Source organism: Protopterus annectens, chromosome 7.part0 (assembly GCF_019279795.1).
Source record: "Protopterus annectens isolate FY-2018-M chromosome 7.part0, PAN1.0, whole genome shotgun sequence".
NCBI lineage: Eukaryota > Metazoa > Chordata > Ceratodontiformes > Protopteridae > Protopterus > Protopterus annectens.
Genome location: NC_056739.1, coordinates 615,378,328 through 615,400,026, shown reverse-complemented (window position 1 = coordinate 615,400,026; position 21,699 = coordinate 615,378,328).

The window sequence follows — 21,699 nt, the reverse complement described above, 5'->3', positions numbered from 1 at the left end:
CACTAGATCCAAGGATTTAAATTTTTATTGTGACATAAGTAAGGCATGTTGGTGAGACATGTATGTGTCTCAGAGGATTACCGTGATCTGGAACAGGCTTCCTATCCATGTGAATCAGAGTCCATCCCTAACCCTATTTAAATGTAACCTTGATCAATGGATGGGAAATCAGAAATTTATCCCAGGTTGGCCTCCATATCTTCAACAGACAGAGATGGACAGTAATGCTGAAACTAATACTACCTCCCCCCATAACCTACAGAAACTTCCTAACTAACATAACACCTATTAATAAACTCCCATGATACATAAGGACGCAACTTGGTTGGATTGCACAGCTAGGCTTATAAAGGTCATGGTGGTCATTAACCTAGTATGAACCTAAGTAGATTTTGTTTTAACATTTTTAGAAAATCAACTTTTTTTAATGCCCATTTACATTGTAATAATACACACATTTTTTCACAAAAGAAGAATTTTATCAAAGGACAGATGATCAGATTGTCAAGGTTACTGCCTTTTTTCATTTTTCAGAATCTTTTGGGTTTCTAATACCATGTCAGGAGTGGACCTCATTCCTAAGTCGAAGTGCAATTAAAGTTCATGAAATTATTATTGTTTCACTCTTTGATGTCAGCCAAAAGCACTCTTCACAGCACCCACAATGTGCCCAGCAATGACTCCTGCAATTTGTATGGCATTACATGTATTGGTAGCATATCTAAATATGATTGTAGACTCTTTTTTTTATGACGCATTGCTCCTACTACTATTGGAACTATCTGGGTATCTTTCTTCCACATTGTTCTCATTTCTGCTTGAAAATCCTGATATTTTATGACTTTGTGTCTCTCTGTACACAGGATACTGTAGTCACTGGGTGTGGTGATTTCAATGATACTTTTGTCTTCTTTTCTTGGGCCACTATATCCAGTTTTCTAACATCTGTCTTTTGAACTGTTGGCAATTGATGATCCCATGTGATATAGACCATTATTTTCTACGATGTTTTGTGCCTCATGTTTCCAGTGTTTTGCAGCCACTTCAATACCATAATGTTTGCACAATCCCCAGTGCGACAGTCTTGCCACATTATTATGCCTTTCAATATATAGTCCTTCTGCCATTAGTATGTTGCAACCAGTAATAAGGTGTGCAACTGTTTCCAATTCTGTTTTACAAAACCTACATTTGTCTGTTTCTCCCACATGTTCAATGGACTTTGTAAACCAACATGGATGTAGCCCGCTATCTTGTGTCGACAATATTTTCCTTTCATCTCTTGGTTTGAATTCGCCTCTCCTTAACAATTCCTGCATTTGCTCCTGATCAAATTGAGGTTCTTCCAGAAGTTTTCTATACTTGCAACTATATTTATGCATTTTCCACATTTCTTGCCTTCTCATCTGATCCTTCACCTTATATTCTTTCTTTTGTTTTTTTAGCACATTCACTTGTGGTTTGATTTCCATTTATGCTTGACACTGATATGCTTCTGCTAGCCTAAGCATGGAAATCATCTTAGATTTATTCTCCTCATGTTTCAAAACTTTCACTACATTTGGGTCTTGTGAGGTCAGCAGATATGTGTGAAGTCCCACAATTGCAGATCTGTACATGTAATCAACTTCAAGGAGGTCCATTCCTCTTTCGGAATGGGTATATATAATCTTGGTATGCACTGATTTTTATAAAAAATTTGGTGAGCATGAAGCATCCTTCTTGTTTTCCCATCTAATCTATCTAACATGTTTTGGGGCCAGTCAATCACTCTAAAACTGTAAGTTAGGACAGGAAGGTTTATTGCTTGGATTTTGTTCCTAGATGTCAACGCTGTTTTCAGGATTAATTTAAGTTTTCTAAAGTACTCCTTACTAAGTTTTGGTCACATTTGTTCATGTTTTATTGTTGATTCTTCATCACTTCCCAAATATTTATACACACCCTCTTGCTCAAATTCTTTTATATCACATTCTTGTCCCAAACTGATGTTTTCTTGGTGATGCATTTTTCCTGCTTCACAGGTTGCTTTTGCATATTTATCAAGACCAAAGTACATTCTTATATCATCTGAAATAGTTTTGACAACTTGCAGTTGTACTTTTAGTTCTTCATTTGATGAGCTATACAGTTTCAAATCATCAACATACATAAGTTTTCTAGGAGCCAAATTATAAGCATGGCCTAAGCTGTTAAGTAGACAGCTTAATGGGTTAAGGGCAAGGCAGAATAGTGGTGGTGACAGACAGTCACCCTGGAATATCCCTGTTTGAATTTTTATGCTTGGAATAATAATTAGTCCTTTATCATAGCTTAATTGCAAAGTGGTCTGCCACTATTTTATGGTCACTGTAATGTAATTGATCAGTGTAGGGTGTATCTTATACATTTTTAAGCACTTTTTTATCCATGAATGTGGTATACTATCAGATGCTTTTTTGTAGTCAGTCCATGCCATAGATTCTTCCCCTTTTTACAATTCTCCACTATAACTTTATTTAACAACAAATGATCCTTTGTTCCATATGACTTTCTTTCATTGCCCTTTTGTTCTACTGCCATAATTGAGTCTTCTTCTAAATGACTATAGACTCTGTTGGCATCAATTGCAGTGTATAGTTTATACATCATCAGAAGGCAATTTACTGGTCTATAATTTTTAGGGCAGCTTGTAGGTTCACTCTTAAGCCAAGGTTAGTATGTGTAAACACTGATGTACCACGAGACAGATTATCCACTTAGTTCAATAAATGAGATGGCTAATAAAATGTTTGGGAGAAGGATGTCTGATTTCTTACACCCTTGATCAATAAAAAAATAAATAAATAAAAAGGAGAACAGTATGGAAGAAAAAGTGAAAATTAATAGAGAATTTGGCAGAATTATCATTATTCGCAGCTCACATAAAGTCTCCACTAATTGGAAATACACTGCTGCGGAACATATCGATATAAAAATATTGGGCGAATCCCCAAATTTTGTTTTTAAAACAGGCTCCAACTTACAGTAAATTTTAGAAAGAGGAATGGTATATAGATCTAAAATAAGGAACAAACATGAAAATAAAATGAACAGGTGTAGAGCATATAAATACTGCGAATATATCAATAAGAGTCCATATGCGATGACTAACAGTTATCTAAGAACTGCACCATGCCAAAATGTTTTTAATTGTAAAAGTAGCATAGTGATTTTTCTGGGTAGCTGTCTTATCCTCTGATGCTTTCTATGTGGAAAAAACAGTTTATGGCCACTTTGCCTCACATTAATAAACATGTTTTTGATTAATATTTTACACCCGTGGAAGTATTGTGCCAAGCTTCTTTTTGGTTTCTTGTAATGGCCATCATTGCTGTCTACCCCTGACTTCTGCAAGGGGCTTGACATGACAGGCTGCCCTACCCATCTCTAGGCATCAGTCATACTGTTCTGTCTCTTTGGTCTCCACCGGGGAAATCAACAAGCCAGTGTGCTGCATATATGCAGTGCATCCCACCCTTCCAAGATGGGCATGCCTCTCCTATGTTCCTGCTCTGTCAGGCACCTGAGAGGATATTAAAACTCACATTACCTGGGTCAAAATCAAGGTTTCATCCCTCAATGCCACAGGTGTAGGCACAGCATTTTGTTCTTTCAGTGCCATGTGAAGCTGAAGAAGAATCAGTTTTAACCAAAGAGATTGGCAAGGAATAAGCAAGACACACGTATAACTAGGTAGCCAGCTAGGGTGTGGCCATTTTGAGAACAGAGGGCAGAGCTATAAACTGTAAGGTTTGGTGTGCAGTTATAGACTCTAGATTCTAGAGGGAAGCTAAGAAGGGATGGGGTTAAGCTGGTAGGTAGCTTTTTTGTTATATGATTGCAGGGGCTTTCTTTCTGTAATCATAGGTAATGCAGTTGTTTCCTTGTATTTCAAGAAAATGTGCATTTCATAGTATTTTGGGACTTCTTAACTGGATTCATTACAGGCAACTCAGGTTGTTTAAATATGCAAAAAATAATACAGAATCTATATCATTGGGAGGAACTCTTCTCTCTTTGTGGTTGTAAGCATCAGAATGTGAGAAGTGCCTTCAGAGATGTCTTCTATTTTGACATTGCCATGTTGCCCTGGTGAATATTTTGAGGGTTTCTCTAAATTCTTCTAACCTATAATAGAGTGGATGGTGAAAATATTGTCTTGTTCTGATACTGTAGGGCATACAATTTGCCCATTTTTATTTTATGCTTTGCTCCACAGTGGCTACTGAACATTAGTGCCTGTAACATAATTAGACCCTTTCCTCTCTCAGCTGGACATGTGCTTTCTCCATCTCATTTATTTCCATGGGATGATGAGACCATCATCTAGGAATCCATCAGGGCTTTTTATTGTCATGTCCTATTCATACTTCCTCATCCCATACATGCCCACTGCATCCAAGAGGAGGCATGCAATACACTGATATGCGATTGTCTGTGCCCCTGTGTGTGAATCAACCTAAGCCCTGTATCCTTTGATAGACAGCATACAATTGTAACCTTGATTTTTATAATTTGTTTCCACCACAGAAGTGTCCTAAGACAATTTCCACCTCTCCCATTTAGGTGGGTGAGCTGACAGATGCCACACACTCAAAACCTCACTGCCCAGCTCTTCCAGCACCTGAGCCACTAATCAAACTCTGGTTGTCTGGGCCACAGGCAGGGATTTATCCCTCAATACCATGGAGTCAGGTAACAATTAGCAAGTTCCATACAATTAATAGTTATTATTTACTGTGTATTTATTAATATTATAACAAGATATGATACAGTTAAAAGACAGGGAGATTTATGAACCATTGTTATTAACATACATAAGGTGCCAGGTTTATATGTATCATACATGCTCAGTATAATCCGTAGAAGCATAAACCACTAAGAAATACAGTTTTGACAACCAATACAGTGAGATTTGAACTTTACTTACACAATACAAAAGACAAAAGGAAGTATTAATTAGCATTATCCCACCACCACCACACACTGTAAAGCAAGTAAGTTGTCAGACTGTTTTGGAGCAAAGACCTTTACAACTAAGTTTGAGTACAGAGTCATTCTAAAATTAAGCCAAATACAATTTTGGAAGACAAGTCTATGGTTTGTAGAGTAGATACTGCCAATTTATAAAGTGCTTTGTCATTGTTAACAGTATGTATTTATCACTTTCCAAAAATGTACAACATTCACATAAACTTATATAGTCAATGTTTTGCTGACCCAGATCACTGCTTTGTTCTTTGCAGTGTGAGACAGCAGGCGAAGGTCTTTGGTCACATACCTCTCTTGTATGAATCCCCTATGTCCAAGAATAGAGAGGTATGTCTGGAATATTGTTAAATGTCATGACCTTCTGTTGTACTTTTTCTAGTACTGGGCATGTACAGATGATGATATGCCCAACTGGCTGAAGTCTTATCTCTTTCCTTCAGAAATATGCCCTAACCTAAGGTCTAGGTAGACCCAGACCTTGTATATATGTGCATGGATAAGTTTGTCTAGATTTATGGTGAATAAGAGGTTCATAGGTATATATGAGGCTAATGACTACTAGTGCCTGTAGAAGCCTAACTGTGCAACCCTAATGTGACCCACAAGATTTATGTTTTAGACATTTACATAGGGGTGATTTTTGTTTATGACATGAATTACTGGCTTCTTCTATCCATTAAAGACATACTCACCAGATCCGGGGTGAATTTCCGGTTTCCCATCCAATGGTCCAAGTTACGCTTAAATAGGGTTGGGGAGGGACTTTGTTTCACATGAATGGGGAGCCTGTTCCAGAGAATTATAATTCTCTGAAATATATATCTGTCTCTCTAACCTGTCCTGTTTATGTTGTAATCAATATTTAGGTCTTTGGATCTAGTATTTCTGATGGTTTGTTTTTCAAATGGGCAGATGGTTCATCAGAGTGGAGTACAAGGGTGCCTTGTAAGCCAGGCATAATAAACATGTTTTTGATTCATATTTTACAATTTTACCTCTCAGTAGTCAATAGGAGACCAAGTATAGGGATAGGGCTTTGTGGTGATCTGCATAAGATATTGTGTTTATGCCCTGATTTGTTTTTTTTTATGGAACCTTTGCAGACACTCCAGTTGCTGCATGTGTCTGGTAAGGTACATACTGAAGGGGGCATTGTACTCTATGATGGGTCTGATGACTGAGTACAGTGTTATGATTACTTAACAAGACCTAGATGCCATGCCCTTACTTATAAGTTGAGCAACAGAGATGGACTTTCTTACCACCTTGGACACGTTGGTGGAAGGCTAGGTTACTATCTACATCAGTTCCCAGATCACTGACTAGTCAGTCAACCTTTAGGGGGTATTTTGACTTAGTTTACTGGGGCTGCCAAATTCTCAAAAGATACTATAATGCATTCATGGCATTGAGTTTTAAACCATGGCTTTGTTATCAGTCATTTGTCTGTGTTAGACCTTCTGGTAGTGTGCTTGCATCTTGAAGGGATTCTATGACTGCTCCCAGTTTGCAATCATCTGTAAATTTGGTCAGCCAAAGGCCTTTGACATTGGTTTTGACTCCTCTTTGAGTAGATGCCAAAGAGGAGTGGGCTCAACATAGAGCCCTGAGGGACTCCATTGGTGACAGCCTCTTTGAGGAGGTGGTCTCACCAATTATAACCTCCTGGGTCATATCTGTAAGCCAAGTGAGTATCCAGCTCATTATGCAGGGGTTTATGCCTAATTCCATAAGTTTCTTAACAATGCACAAGTCGGGTCTTGTATCAAATGCCTTAGCCAGGTCAAGGTAGGCACTGTGCACCATTTCACCCTCATCCTTTGCCTTGCTGACTGTAGATCAGAGTGTGTGTGATGTACCTTTAAGAAGCTTTCCATTGAGTCAGCACATGCGTATAAGTACTGAGCACATGCAAGCAAGACTGCCATTTTGAGTGAACAGCCAGAGAGTGAGCATGCAAGTATGTAGTCAGTCAGTTAGTTAGATAGTTAATTTAAATGAAATGTTTCTGCTATCCATCCTGATGTATTTTTATACAGTAAACTACTTAAACACCCAAGCGTCAGTGACTTCTTAGTGCACATAAGAAGAGCAACATGTTGTCAGAATGGGATCTAGAGTTACAGCCTTGAGGCAATCGGTTACAGCTGGAGGAATACACTGGAGTCGATCGTCCCTACTACTCAAACAACTCGCAAAACAGGTCAGAAACAAATTCCAGGTACTAAAACTTGTTGAAACAATTTCTTTTGCTATAAATATAAAACAAAGCACTCAGAATGCTCAAAATAAATTTCTTATTAACGAAATGTCCGAAACTGCTACATACTGATAAAAATATTCAAAATAATTATGAAAATGTTTGAAATAATATCCGAATCACATAAAATGCACAAAAAAGGGAAAACGACCATATCTTTTCATGATGTACTACTGTTTTATATTTACTAAAGCTATTCAAAATATTAGAAGTGCGCAAAGTGTTTCCAGGTGTGTGCAGTATTACAGTGCAGTTATTTCACAAAGTAAAGTTGTTTCAAAGAATATTTTGCAAAGTACAGTTATTTCAAAGCATATTTTGCAGAGTACAGTATTTCAAACAGCTTATTGTGAATCTGATTATTATTACAAGTACCCGGTGTGTGTGAATGTTCATACATAATTACAAGGGCCATTTTGCATTGTGTTTTACTACAATTTGTGGGCACGGCAGAAGGATTTCATGGTGCTGCACCACTTGTGTTTGATAACAATATTGCAGAGAACTGGACAGTGTTTGAGCAAGAATACAATATTTTCATACAGGCTATTTTTTTGACAAAGACACACATACAAAAGCATTTATTCTGCTTAATTTAGCTGGTTCATAGGGCATTGAAAGCTTTCATTTGTGTATGCACCTGCTGTGTTTGCAGGGGAGGGGGAAGACCACCATATAGTGGTACTGGCTGAAACAAGGGAAGACCCCAAGTGCTTAAAATATAAATTTAGGGAAATGTGTAACCCCAAATGAATGGTCCAATGGAAAGGCACTTATTTTACACAAGGGATGAAAAGCCTGATGAAACATTTGCAGCATACATTACTGACTTGAGAAACAATGCTAAAATGTGCAGATTAAGTGAATTGAGAAATGAGTTGATAAAGGACAGGTTTGTGTGTGGTATTAACATAGTGAAAAATATTTTGGTTTGAGACAGTGATTTGATGTTAATTAAGGCCATTGAGATTTGTGAGGTATATGAACTTACAGAAAAGCACACAAGTATGCTTACAAATGAGAATAGCTGCAGAAGGCACAGTGGCAAAGCTCATGTTGATAGTATGTAGCACATGGTTAAAAGAAACAGGCCCAAGTACATGGCAGCTACTGCAGGTCCTGTAACAGTCCCTGGGAAACCAGCAAATTCCAGTGCATGCTCAGTGAAGCATAAGCATCAGTCAGCAAAGTCAAAATATGTGCCCGCTACTAGCTGCATAAACTGTCATAACTGTGATGGAAATCACAAACCCACAAGAGAAAAGTGCTTAGCTTTTGATCAGCAGTGTCATTCTTGCAATAAGTGGAATCATTTCAAAATGTTTTGTAAATCAAATAAGGCACATTCTTTTATTAAAAGAGGGCATTCCAAGAGACAAATTCATCAATTATAAAGCAGCAACCCTACTTTTTATGTTGCTGGTGTGTCTGTGCTTGGTGAAACAGTCAATTCAGTAGATTTGTGGTCAAAGAATGAAATATTTTGTACTATTTGGATTAATGGGAGTCCCGTAGAGCTCAAAGTAGACACAGGCTCAAAGTGCAATGTTATGTCAAAAGCACAGTCGGCCTTAGGCATAGGTAAACTAGGCAACTACCTAAGGCACCATAAAGGCCAGCCTCTTAAAGGGCTCAGTTTTTATTTGTTTGTTTATTTTAATTAAGAAAACATTAGCTCTTCCTGTGCCCTGCTGTAGTGTAAAGCACCATAGCTCTTGTCTGTGCCCTGTTGAAGTGTAAGGCTTCGTAAAGGCCAGCCTCTTAAAGGGCGCAGTTTTTATTTATTTGTGCATTTATTTTAATTGAGAAAGTGTTGCTGCTGACATCATCACATGTGGGGGCATGCATGCGTCATGACGTCTGCTTCGTGAGGCAGACTGTCAGCCTGGTAGAAAGTGGAATTTGGCTGAAGGGTGGGCTCGGGCTGTGTGTACTCTCTCTCTCTGTTTACTTCCTGTTCTCATTCTCCAACTGCCGTGGTGGTTGACCAGTGAGTGAATGAGAGTGTGTGAAGTTGAACTAAGTGCTTTAAGTGCATGAACCCCTGTCTGAACCTGAACAGACCATAACTTGTGGTAATTGTTCCAGAAAATTCTACAACTATCATGTTGTACACACCAATAAATAGTAATTTAAGGCAGGGGTTAACAGTTTACAATTTGCTTTCTTCAGTTAAAGCTCCTGAGATAATGTGCTGTTGCCATACCAGTTAACAAAGGTGAGAAAATGCACTAAATGTAAATATCAAGCTTGCTTTACTTCAAGTGAAGCATATGAAATGCTGTAAAAAGTAAACTTGAGTCCTGCTAATCTTTCTTTTATTGACTTTTTTTAGTTTTCTGCATGTACTTGAGTAAATTAAGTTATATTTTCAGACAGCATAACTCAAAATCAAATCTTAACATCAAATAATGTAGTTAATACAGAAACAGTGGTATTTCAGTTCATTGTTTTATATATTCTCAGATGCATTAAAGTGTCAGCTCATAACAATACTTGCATTGTTAGGCATGCACCATAAAACACCTCTGAATTTTCCTGTACTTACACACACTTTCCATATGTTTTTTTTGTTTTGGTGACACAGCATTGACTTAAATGATGACTCACTTTATTTGTATACTTTGATTTGAGTATCCAGGAATAATTTTATAATTACTGAATCGTTAACAACGTAATGAACTCAACTAAAATGTTTAAAAAATAACTATTATAGTTTTAGCCTGGTTACTCTGCTATGCAGCTTTATATTGTCTCTCAAAGAACTGTGACAAGAATTTGATAAAGAAAGTATACTGGTCTGTGTGGAAACAAGACTGTGGATGTAAGTCACATTCTATGTCTTTAGGATGTGAAAACTGTAAACTTTCTTTCATGTGAGGGGTACAAGACACAGCATGCATTTACCTGACAGATAAACATAAGGTACATTTCTAAATGTATATCCATAACTTACAAAGACAGTTGCCTGAAGAACTTAAATCCTTGCACAACTCAAATGCTTTCAGATAAGAAATAAAAGAATATTTTAATAGTATGTTGGTTGGAGAGGATATATACTTAATTGATGTAAGAGAAAATATTATATACCTCTCTATATATATCCTTAAACTTAGGAACCAACTGCCTGAAGAAAAATCCAAGCTTACAACACATTGCTTCAAAGAAAGCTGGCTGCTCAGCAGAGTTTTTTGAACTGGCCAATCCCCAGATGATCTAGGGCTAAGCTAGCAGCCAGGAAATGGATAAGCCAGCTGAGGAGAGATGGGAGTGAATGATCAACACTGGCTTCTCCATACCAGAGGAAGACACACCTCTCAGCTATCCAGATTTTAGTAGCACATCCCTGATTTTGCCACATATTTTTGCACTGTCCCTCATAACATGTTTGATTCTTCTGTCAAATCACTAAGGATTACACTCAGCCAAAACTGTTACACATTAAGTGTTTCATACTTCGTATCGATCAGAAACTGCAAATATTATTGACTACAATGCCTTATTTGGGATGTACCTTACTAGACACCTACAACAACTAGAGAGGCCTCAGAAATACCTCACCAAGAGGATAACGTGCCTAAAACAGATGCCCTATGCCACCAGGCTAAAAAAACTTCAACTGTACTCGGTTGCATACTGGCTACTCAGAGGTGATCTCTGCCTGACATACAAGGCTATGTCAAACCCCGAATTGCTGGAAATGCTCCACCTAAGGAAAACCCAATCTTCCCAAGCTACACACTCTAGGAACCTTAACCTGACCTCAACAATAAACAGGACTTGTTGCAGGGACAGATTTGTGTCCTAGAGACTCCCCTTGCTCTGGAATAAGGTCCCCATATATGTGAGGCAGAGCTCCTCATTAGCACTCTTCAAGAAGAATCTTGATGATTGGATGGGGAACAGGAAATTCACCCCGGGAATCACTTCTGTGGCCTGCTCGACAGAAGCGCAGGCAACTAAACCATGTGAGGGGCGCAAGCCGCAACATTTTGGCTAGGCTAAATTATGCCCCAGGGCCAATAACCTAGTACCTACCTATGATGCAAAACCTATTAATCTATCAACTTTTTAAAAAGAATTAGAGCAATATTTTAAAAATGTCCTTGACTTTTTAGGCCTTTGTTCCCCATTATTTTTAGATTTGTCCAAAAATCATGAGCATAGAAGTTGAGAAATATGGAGGGAGCGTGTTGGTGAGAAAAGGCCTAGAATTGTACCATTTGCATGTACAAATTTTTGGAGACAAAAAAAAAAAGACCAAAAAGCATATTTGTTTTCACACGTTGGCCCCACGGCCTGCTGATCATCAGAACCCCCCCCCCCCGCACACCAATAGGCACTTTTGTTCTCTATCAGTAGGATAAGGGCCAACTGGGAGTGGCCATTGAGGGAGATTTGTGTTATTTCTTGTTTAGACCTGCCTCTCCACACATGTTCAGTTATGCTGAAAAAGACAGGACATGCAATGGGTTGTCTGCATAATGGTCCTTCATTCTGCAAGTGACATATATCAGCATGCAATATTGCTCACCAACCTCAAGGCATGGAAGATGATTTCCCTGAAAGGTGAGCAGACTGTGTTCCTTCACTTGTCCCCCTCCCTGCCTAGATGGTCCTTCATTTCTGCAAGTGACATATATCAGTATTTTTTTCTCTGTTTATTTGCTAAGTTTTTCTGCATAGCTGCCTAGCTTGAGCATTTTCTGGCTTGTTAAACTTGATTTCTGTATTAGTAGCTGTATTTAGAGCACAACCAAAAGCTGTTTGCTGAATTTCCTGTTTGCACTTAATTTTAAATCGTTTTTTTCTTAAAACTTGCATATTTTCTGTCCTTGACCTAGCACTCTTGTGTGGGGTCATTTACTGCACTGTTATAACTTGATATTACTTGTGAACCTCTGCTATCTCTGTAAAAACAAAAAAAAAAAAAAAATCTTGCGTCTTCCCACTTTTCTGAGAGTTAAAAAAGTTCAGTTACAGGCTTGCTGTTCCTGAACTGTTTGAAAGTTTCTGTGAGGCCATTTTTGCTTGGGCTGGAGGAGGGTCTCTCTGTTGATCAGTGGCAGTGACTAACATTGAGCAGCTTCCCTGCCCCCGTAGAGGTGGTTACTGACTTGAAACTGTAGTTTTATTTTACCTTTTGGGTCTATTCCTGCTTCTTTCCAGCCCCTGCTATCAAGCACGCTTTAACGTGCTTTAGCGATTTAGCGGAGTTGCCACTAGAGCAGCATCGGGCAGCCGGTTAAACAAGGTTAAACTCTTTCTGGCTCCAGAAAGTCTGTTCTTCAATTTTTCCCTTAGAACTGCTCTGTTAGGAACCTAAACAGTTTACACCTACACTAAAAAGTGCAGCACTTGTTCCAAATAGCTTTTTCTTCTCAAAAAGCTCAGCACTTGTCTTATAAGCATATCCCTTTTCTTATAAGCATTCTCTTTGCAGGTCAAGCACTCCTATATTATACAAATCTCATACTAGCAAAACCCCCCAGGAGTGCCCACTTCCCTGCTAAGCCCACTATGTTTCTGTCTCATACCAACTCATAATTCTTTCTAGCATGTCGAAGGGTCAGATGCTGGCATCCTCTCCTGCCCAGTTGGTGAATCTGGGAATTCTGAGACAATGTTACAATTGCCTCATGTACACGGACAACCCTCTACTCCTCCCACGTAACACTAACACTTGTGAGAGATGCAGCTATTTAGCCAGACTGGAGGCTGAGCTCTCTCAACTCAGGACTGGCAAGACCAGGCAGGAGGAGAAGGCAACTACACACACCACAATACCAGCCTCACATAACTCAACCACACCACTGAATCAAACACATAAACACACTAAGACATACTCGGAGGCTCTGAGTAAAAATTTACCTAAACAGCAGAGGCCTCCAAAGCAGACACCCAAGCAACTGCAAACTCAATACACCACACAAACAACACATAAACAACAAAATCAGTGTGCAAAGCAGTCACTGCCCTTAAGGCCAAATACAACACCAAACATACTTGTCATAGGTGACTCCATAGTCAGACACACAGACGTCCCGCTCACCAGACTGAGTAAGGAGAGGGTCACAGTAAGCTGCCTGTCGGGTGCTAGAATCTGCCACATAACACAAGCACTCAGGTCTCTCAACAGCAGGTACAAGTACGACTCAGTCATTGTCCACGCTGGTGTCAACGACCTGAGACGTACCTCCTTGGACTACATGAAAAGAGACATTGAGGAGCTCTCTGATTATGTAGCCCAGGCAGGTATGACCCTGACCTTGAGCAGTATCCTACCTTCACCTAGAATGATGCCACAATACAGTGATAAGATGATCAGCTTTAATAATTGGCTTAAATTCTGGTGTCATTCAAAGGGGATCCAATGTCTGTCTGCCTGGGATGACATGCTGGACAAGCCACGCTGCTCGCAAGGGACGGCTTGCACCTGTCACCCCTAGGCTTCCGGATATTGGCAAAGGCTCTTGCCACCCCATAGTGCCTTTTTAGGCAAGGCTCAAATTCTAAACCTACCACCCTAGAACACAAAAAGTAAAAACTAAGGGTAATGCTGCTAAATGCCAGAAGTCTCAATCTCAAGATGCACGCACTCGAGGCCCTTCTCAGTATGGAGAACATTGATGTCTGTGCTGTGACAGAAACCTGGTTCAAGGCTCCTGAGAGCACCCCAGCACTAGCAGGTTTCACCTCATATCATGCGTTCCGCCCCAAAATCCGGACAACACCAAGAAAGGAGGGGGGGTGTCCATATTCATAAAGGACACCCACACCTCAAGGTTGGTGGCAATGCACGATGCATCGGAGACCATCCAGGTGCAATTAACCATAGGCAAGACTGCTCTGCAATTTGTAGCATGTTACAGGCCACCCTCTCAAACTCAGGAACCTCACATGGCCTTCCTGAAAACAATGGAGGGGATAAATGTATCTCCAAACACCATCATAATAGGTGACTTCAACTACCCTAATATAGACTGGGAACACTACTCAAGCCCAAACACTCTAGCCCAAAGGTTCCTGGAGTTCATAAACTCAAATGCCATGGAACAACTAGTCACCATCCCCACAAGAGGAGAAAACATACTTGATCTCATCATCACGAACATGGGATCACAATGTTCAACACCGGAAGTATACCCCTCACTGGTGAGATCAGATTATAAACTAATCTCGCTGGAGGTCCTCATCCCGCCCCCACCTGAAATAAAAAAGACCACAGTGAAAAACTTCTTAAAAGCCGACTTCACACTTGTAAAAACTAGTGTGGTCTCCTTTATGGCCCCTGAGCCAGTGGTAAACATTACTCAAACCGCTGAATCACTTACAAATACCTTCTACCAGCACCTACAGGACTGCATGGATCAGGCAATCCCAAACAAAACTAAGACTCTTTGTACCAAAGGCAAGCATCCAGTCTGGTGGACCCCAGCCATAAACAAGCTCTACAACAAAAGGAGGAAGCTACTACAAGATAGAGCAAAATCCTTGAAAGGTAAGACACCTTTGATCATTATAAGTAAAAAACTAAGAGCTCTCATAAAATCATCCAAGGCAAATTTTGAGAGAAAAATCGCCAAGGACTCAAAAGACAATCATAAGGCCTTCTTTAGCTATGTTAGAAACCTAGGAGGAAACTCCCAGATATGCTCAGAATTAGTTCAAAATGATGTGAAGATTACTGATCCTACAGACATTGCCAACATACTGGCTGACAGGTTCAGTGCAAACTTCTCCCCCCCTTCCCCCCCCAAAAGGAAAGATATCTATACCAGAGGATTGTAGCCCCACAAACATCTCCAACGCCCAGGTGAGAACTGCTCTCTCCAAAGCAAAAAACACAGCATCCATGGGACCGGATGGTGTCCCCAGCTGTGTGCTCCACTTAACTCAATGAGGAATTAAACCCGCAGTCAGGACAGCTGTTTAATCTTAGCCTCACCTCAGGATACGCACTCCAAGGAGTGGCGACGGCGACTGTGGTCCCACTTCACAAGGGCGGTGCCTCCACCGACCCTGGAAATTACCATCCCATTAGCTTGACAAGCCTTATCTGCAAAGCCATGGAGAGGATCATAATGGAACACATAAATAAAGACATAGGGAACTTGCAGACTTTGGATCCAACCCAGTTTGGCTTTGTCAAAGGCAGATCATGCCTTTTAAACTTGGTTGACTTCTTCAAGACAGTCACCAAGGCCATTGATGAGGGAAAGGCAGTCCATACAGCCTACCTTGACCTGGCAAAGGCCTTCGACACAATACCCCACTCAGGTATCATCGAAAAACTCATCAGCTTGAATGTAAACCCATACATCACAAGATGGGTTGCAAACTGGCTAAGTGACAGAACCCACAGGGTCAGAGTTGCTGGAGCCATGTCAGACTCAAAGCCTGTCACAAGTGGTGTCCCACAGGGCTCAGTCCTGGTTCCACTCTTGTTCGGCATCTACTTTTCTGAAGTACAAGCAAACACAGGAGGGTTATGGCTGACAAAGTTTGCAGATGACTGCAAACTGGGCCATAGTCGAAAACACATCTGACACAGATATCCTTCAGAAGGGCCTCACAGAAATGGATAACTGGTGCCAGAGCCATGGCCTAAAGTTAAATGCCAGAAATGCATAGTCATACCCTTCGGGAAAAACAAGGTTACCCCTAGCTACCATATAGGTGGCAATCCACTGAGCACAGAAGAAGTCATCAGGGATCTGGGGACCCAGGTTGACAGTAGCCTTCGCTTGACACTCATGTTGCTAAAGTAGTTAGGAAAACCTTCTACATTGCCCACCTGATCATGAAGGGATTCACATCTAGATCAAGGGAGGTCATCGTCCCCCTGTACTCATCACTCATTAGACCTATGATTGAGTACAATGCCCCATTCGGAATGTATCTGACCCGACACCTGCAGCAGCTGGAAAGGCCCCAAAAGTTCCTCACCAAAAGGATAAAGGGTCTCAAAAATATGTCTTATGCTGCCCGACTGAAAGAACTCCAGCTCTATTCAGTCTCATACCGCTTGCTCAGAGGTGACCTGTGCTTGACATATAAGGCCATGTCAAACCCTGATTTGATGAATATGCTTCACCTCAAAAAATCTAGATCCCTCAGAACCACAAGGGCGGGAGACTTAAACCTTGACACGGTTATTAATAGAACGTGCTGGAGGGACAGATTCATCACCCAGAGACTCCCTATGCTGTGGAACAAAATCCCGGTACATGTGAGGCAGAGCACCTCGCTGGCCTTGTTCAAGAGGAATCTTGACCAATGGATGGGGATCGCAGATATACCCCAGGGATTACTTCAGTGTCACTGCTTGACAGAGGCACAGCAAAATAATAGGCATAGTTTTATTCAAACTAAAGGGGTGGCGAAAGCCAAATAACTATGGGCTAGGCTTATAAATGCCCTTGGGCAGATAGCCTAGTATGAACCTATGAACCTATGAACCTAATCAGCATGCAATACTGTTCACCAACCTCAAGGCATGGGAGATGATTTCCCTGATAGGAGAGCAGACTGTGCCCCTTCACTCGTTTCTCTCCCTGCCTAGCTTCTCCACTGCTGAGGACAATAATTGAAGTCCAGTAATCTTGGTTGCAGTCAGGGTTTCATCCATCCCTTCCATGGAGCAAGGCTGTCTAATAAGAGCATTCAGAGTCTAGAAGGATTTGTGGCAGTGAGGAAGCATGTTCTCACATAGGGTCCAAATTACAGAGCATTGTACTTTCCAATCAATAAGAATAATTTTTAGGAAGCTAAAGAAAGGTAACTAAGGAATATCAAGAATGTGGAATCATTTACTACAAATATTTGGTCTTTTAGTAATCTCCAGATCTTTATGTACAATTTTGGATGCATCTCATGGTTTGAGTGAACTTGCTGTAGTTGATCATCTGAGGTGTTTGTTTATGGGTCTGCAAGTGTGACTTGTTTCTGCCAATGGTGTGAATTTGGTTATCTCTGACAGTTCACACTTTATAAAAAAAAATGAGTTGACAGTTATTTGTGGCAAGTATTATTGATCTGATTACTTTTTTGAAGTTATAGATTGTGCTGTTCCCTATTGATTGACTTATTTTAACCAAAGAGTATGTGTATAATACAACATATAATGACTAACACCAGAAAGAAATAATGCAGGATCTTTGAAAGCCACAAGGGAATGCTGTAGAATCAGACACTGGTAAGAAATGGGTAATGCTTAAGTCACATTGTCTTTATAGATGTTACTTTTTGGAGTTGAATTAGTTAAGTAGATTGAACTGTGATAGCCTTTTTTTCAGCCCCAACATTGTTTCATACAAGAAAATTACACAGACGCTGGAAGATAAACTGTTTATATAAAAAACACGGCAAAGCTTTCAGGTAAAAACCCTTCTTCAGTGCATACATTTCAGTGATTAAAACACAATGAATATATAGTGTGGGTCTATATCACATGACTTGCAGCCAAGTAGTCATATGACATTTACATTCGATGAAATAAAACATACTTTTTCACTTTAATTTAGTTTGCTGTAAAAACTTTAAAACAGGTTTTAATGTTATAATATCATTTATCCCTGGAATTTTATCTGCCTGTAATCTAGTTATCCATTCATATTCCTTTAGCTCTAATTTATTGTTTATGTCCCCACCTCTTTTTGTTATTTCAACTATATGTATAACTCGGAACGCAAATCTGTGCTCAGCTCCATATTCCTCTATGTGCTTATATAGAGAATTAGTTCTTACTGCCCTGTGGACCTCGGACTTGTGTTCAATTATTCTATTTTTTAATTTTCTTATAGTTTTACCTATATAGAATGATGGACACCTGGAGCACGTGGCCATATATACTACTGCAGTTGTATTACAAGTAGCCTTAACATTAAAGTTGTAGGTTCTCTTAGTGACGGGATGTTTAAAAAGATGACTAGATCCTTCATAAATATCTGCACAACATGTACAATTATAACATTTGAATGTTCCTGGCTTAGTGTTGTTATTTACTCTTGGTGTGTAGAAGTCCTTATAACATAATTGTTGTTTGATTGTTCTCATATTTCTAAAGGAAAAATATGGTTTTACATCTAATATTTTCCTCACTTCATTACATGCCATGAGGATAAGCCAGTTTTTTTCTATCACTCTTTGTATTAAGTGTGTATTAGAATTAAAAGAAGTAACAAATCAAATTTTATTGTCACATTCTCTTACTTCACTGTTGATAATACCCTCAGTATATGTTGGTTTAAGGGTAGTAAGTCTCTGGGCTTTAATTTTATCCTTATATTCCAAAACCAATCTATTATTATAGCCACTAGAGAGTAATTCCTGTATTGTTGATTCAAGTTGTATATTGAACATTGTTTCATTGGTATTTAATTTACTAACTCTACCCAACTGCGATCCTATTATACTCCTAAATACATGGGGAGCATGCATGCTACCAGAATTCAAATATCGTCCTGAGTGTACTTGTTTCTGATGGATACATGTTTCAAAAGAATCAGAAGTTTTATTCAACATTACATCCAGGAACACTATTTTGTCTTTAGAGAACTCCATTTTAAACTTTAAAAAATTTGTACTTTCATTCAAATATAGTAGGAAAGACCTTAGCTGAAGTTCATTCCCTTTCCACAATAAAAAACAATCATCAACAAATCTCTGGTAGAATGCTATATTATTCACAAAATTATTATCCCTGTTTAGTATAAATTTCTGCTCCCAAATATATAATACCAGGTTGGCATAGGTGTTTGCGATAGAAGTACCCATGGCCACACCCGATATTTGTAGGTACATTTGTTGATTAAATAGGAATATGTTATTAGCTAAAACTAACTCTAGTAATGCACAAATAGTTTCTACTTTACGTGCTGTGTATGACGTTTGTTCTGTTAAAAATTCCCTTATGCAGTTAATGCCAAAATCATTAGGTATTACTGTAAAAAGGGAAGTAATATCCAGCGTTACTAGTATAATATCATCATGTGTTGTTTTATCTGTTCTGGATGACTGTTGCCATTGTCTTAACTTTATTAGAAAATCAGTTATATCCTTTAGCACAGTACTACAAGTTTTCATGAATGGATATAATTGCTGCTGTAAATAAATGGATATAGGTTCAATAATCCAACCTCCACCTGAGACTATGGGTCTCATAGGTGGGTCCATTAAAGATTTATGTATTTTTGGAACTCCATATAAACTAGGTATAAGTGGACATGGTACTGTAAAAAAATTAAAAAAATCTATATCTATATCTTCTTGTAATTGCAAATCATATATAACCATGTTAATTGTACTAATACATTTTTTAACATCACTTTGATTAATGACTTTAAAGGCTGTAGTATCATTTAATAAATTACCCATCGAATGTAAATATTTATCTTTGTCCATAATAACAGTGACATTACCCATATCCGCTGACTTAATTATAATGTCATTGTTGTTAATTAATGTTTTCATGGCTTCATATTCTTCTATAGTCAAATTAAAGTTTCTAGATATTGTTACGCCATTATGCTTATAATTACTGTTGTATATTTCTCTAATTTCTTGTTCACACAGATTTTGAAACGCTATCAACACAGGTACATTGCTTGGTACAAACGTGCTTCTTCGCTTACATATAGATTCAACATTACTTTTGTTACCAAACAGCATTTTTAAAGTTACTGTCCTAACAAACAGTTTGAGGTCTGTTATTACATTTACCACATCATCAACTGCCGTTGGAATAAAGTTCAAACCCTTTTGTAGCAACGAGTAATGTGCTTCTGTTAATGTGAAGCTAGATAAATTCAATGTACCTTGTTTTATCATCGGACATGCTTGCTGAGTCCTAAAGGGCTACTATTTTTCCTTTTCATTGGTGTTAACATGCCCGTGGAGGCTGTTCTAGTCCTTTGAAAGATTCGTTCCGGTACCACCTCCGCTTGAGTTAACTGAAAACGTTTAAGGTTAAGTGTAGTTTGTTGCAACTTTCCGCGTTGCTGTAAGCCCTTTTTACAGTAATACCTAATGATTTTGGCATTAACTGCATAAGGGAATTTTTAACAGAACAAACGTCATACACAGCACGTAAAGTAGAAACTATTTGTGCGTTACTAGAGTTAGTTTTAACTAATAACATATTCCTATTTAATCAACAAATGTACCTACAAATATCGGGTGTGGCCATGGGTACTTCTATCGCAAACACCTATGCCAACCTGGTATTATATATTTGGGAGCAGAAATTTATACTAAACAGGGATAATAATTTTGTGAATAATATAACATTCTACCAGAGATTTGTTGATGATTGTTTTTTATTGTGGAAAGGGAATGAACTTCAGCTAAGGTCTTTCCTACTATATTTGAATGAAAGTACGAATTTTTTAAAGTTTAAAATGGAGTTCTCTAAAGACAAAATAGTGTTCCTGGATGTAATGTTGAATAAAACTTTTGATTCTTTTGAAACATGTATCCATCAGAAACAAGTACACTCAGGACGATATTTGAATTCTGGTAGCATGCATGCTCCCCATGTATTTAGGAGTATAATAGGATCGCAGTTGGGTAGAGTTAGTAAATTAAATACCAATGAAACAATGTTCAATATACAACTTGAATCAACAATGCAGGAATTACTCTCTAGTGGCTATAATAATAGATTGGTTTTGGAATATAAGGATAAAATTAAAGCCCAGAGACTTACTACCCTTAAACCAACATATACTGAGGGTATTATCAACAGTGAAGTAAGAGAATGTGACAATAAAATTAGATTTGTTACTTTTAATTCTAATACACACTTAATACAAAGAGTGATAGAAAAAAACTGGCTTATACTCATGGCATGTAATGAAGTGAGGAAAATATTAGATGTAAAACCATATTTTTCCTTTAGAAATATGAGAACAATCAAACAACAATTATGTTATAAGGACTTCTACACACCAAGAGTAAATAACAACACTAAGCCAGGAACATTCAAATGTTATAATTGTACATGTTGTGCAGATATTTATGAAGGATCTAGTCATCTTTTTAAACATCCCGTCACTAAGAGAACCTACAACTTTAATGTTAAGGCTACTTGTAATACAACTGCAGTAGTATATATGGCCACGTGCTCCAGGTGTCCATCATTCTATATAGGTAAAACTATAAGAAAATTAAAAAATAGAATAATTGAACACAAGTCCGAGGTCCACAGGGCAGTAAGAACTAATTCTCTATATAAGCACATAGAGGAATATGGAGCTGAGCACAGATTTATGTTCGAGTTATACATATAGTTGAAATAACAAAAGAGGTGGGGACATAAACAATAAATTAGAGCTAAAGGAATACGAATGGATAACTAGATTACAGGCAGATAAAATTCCAGGGATAAATGATATTATAACATTAAAACCTGTTTTAAAGTTTTT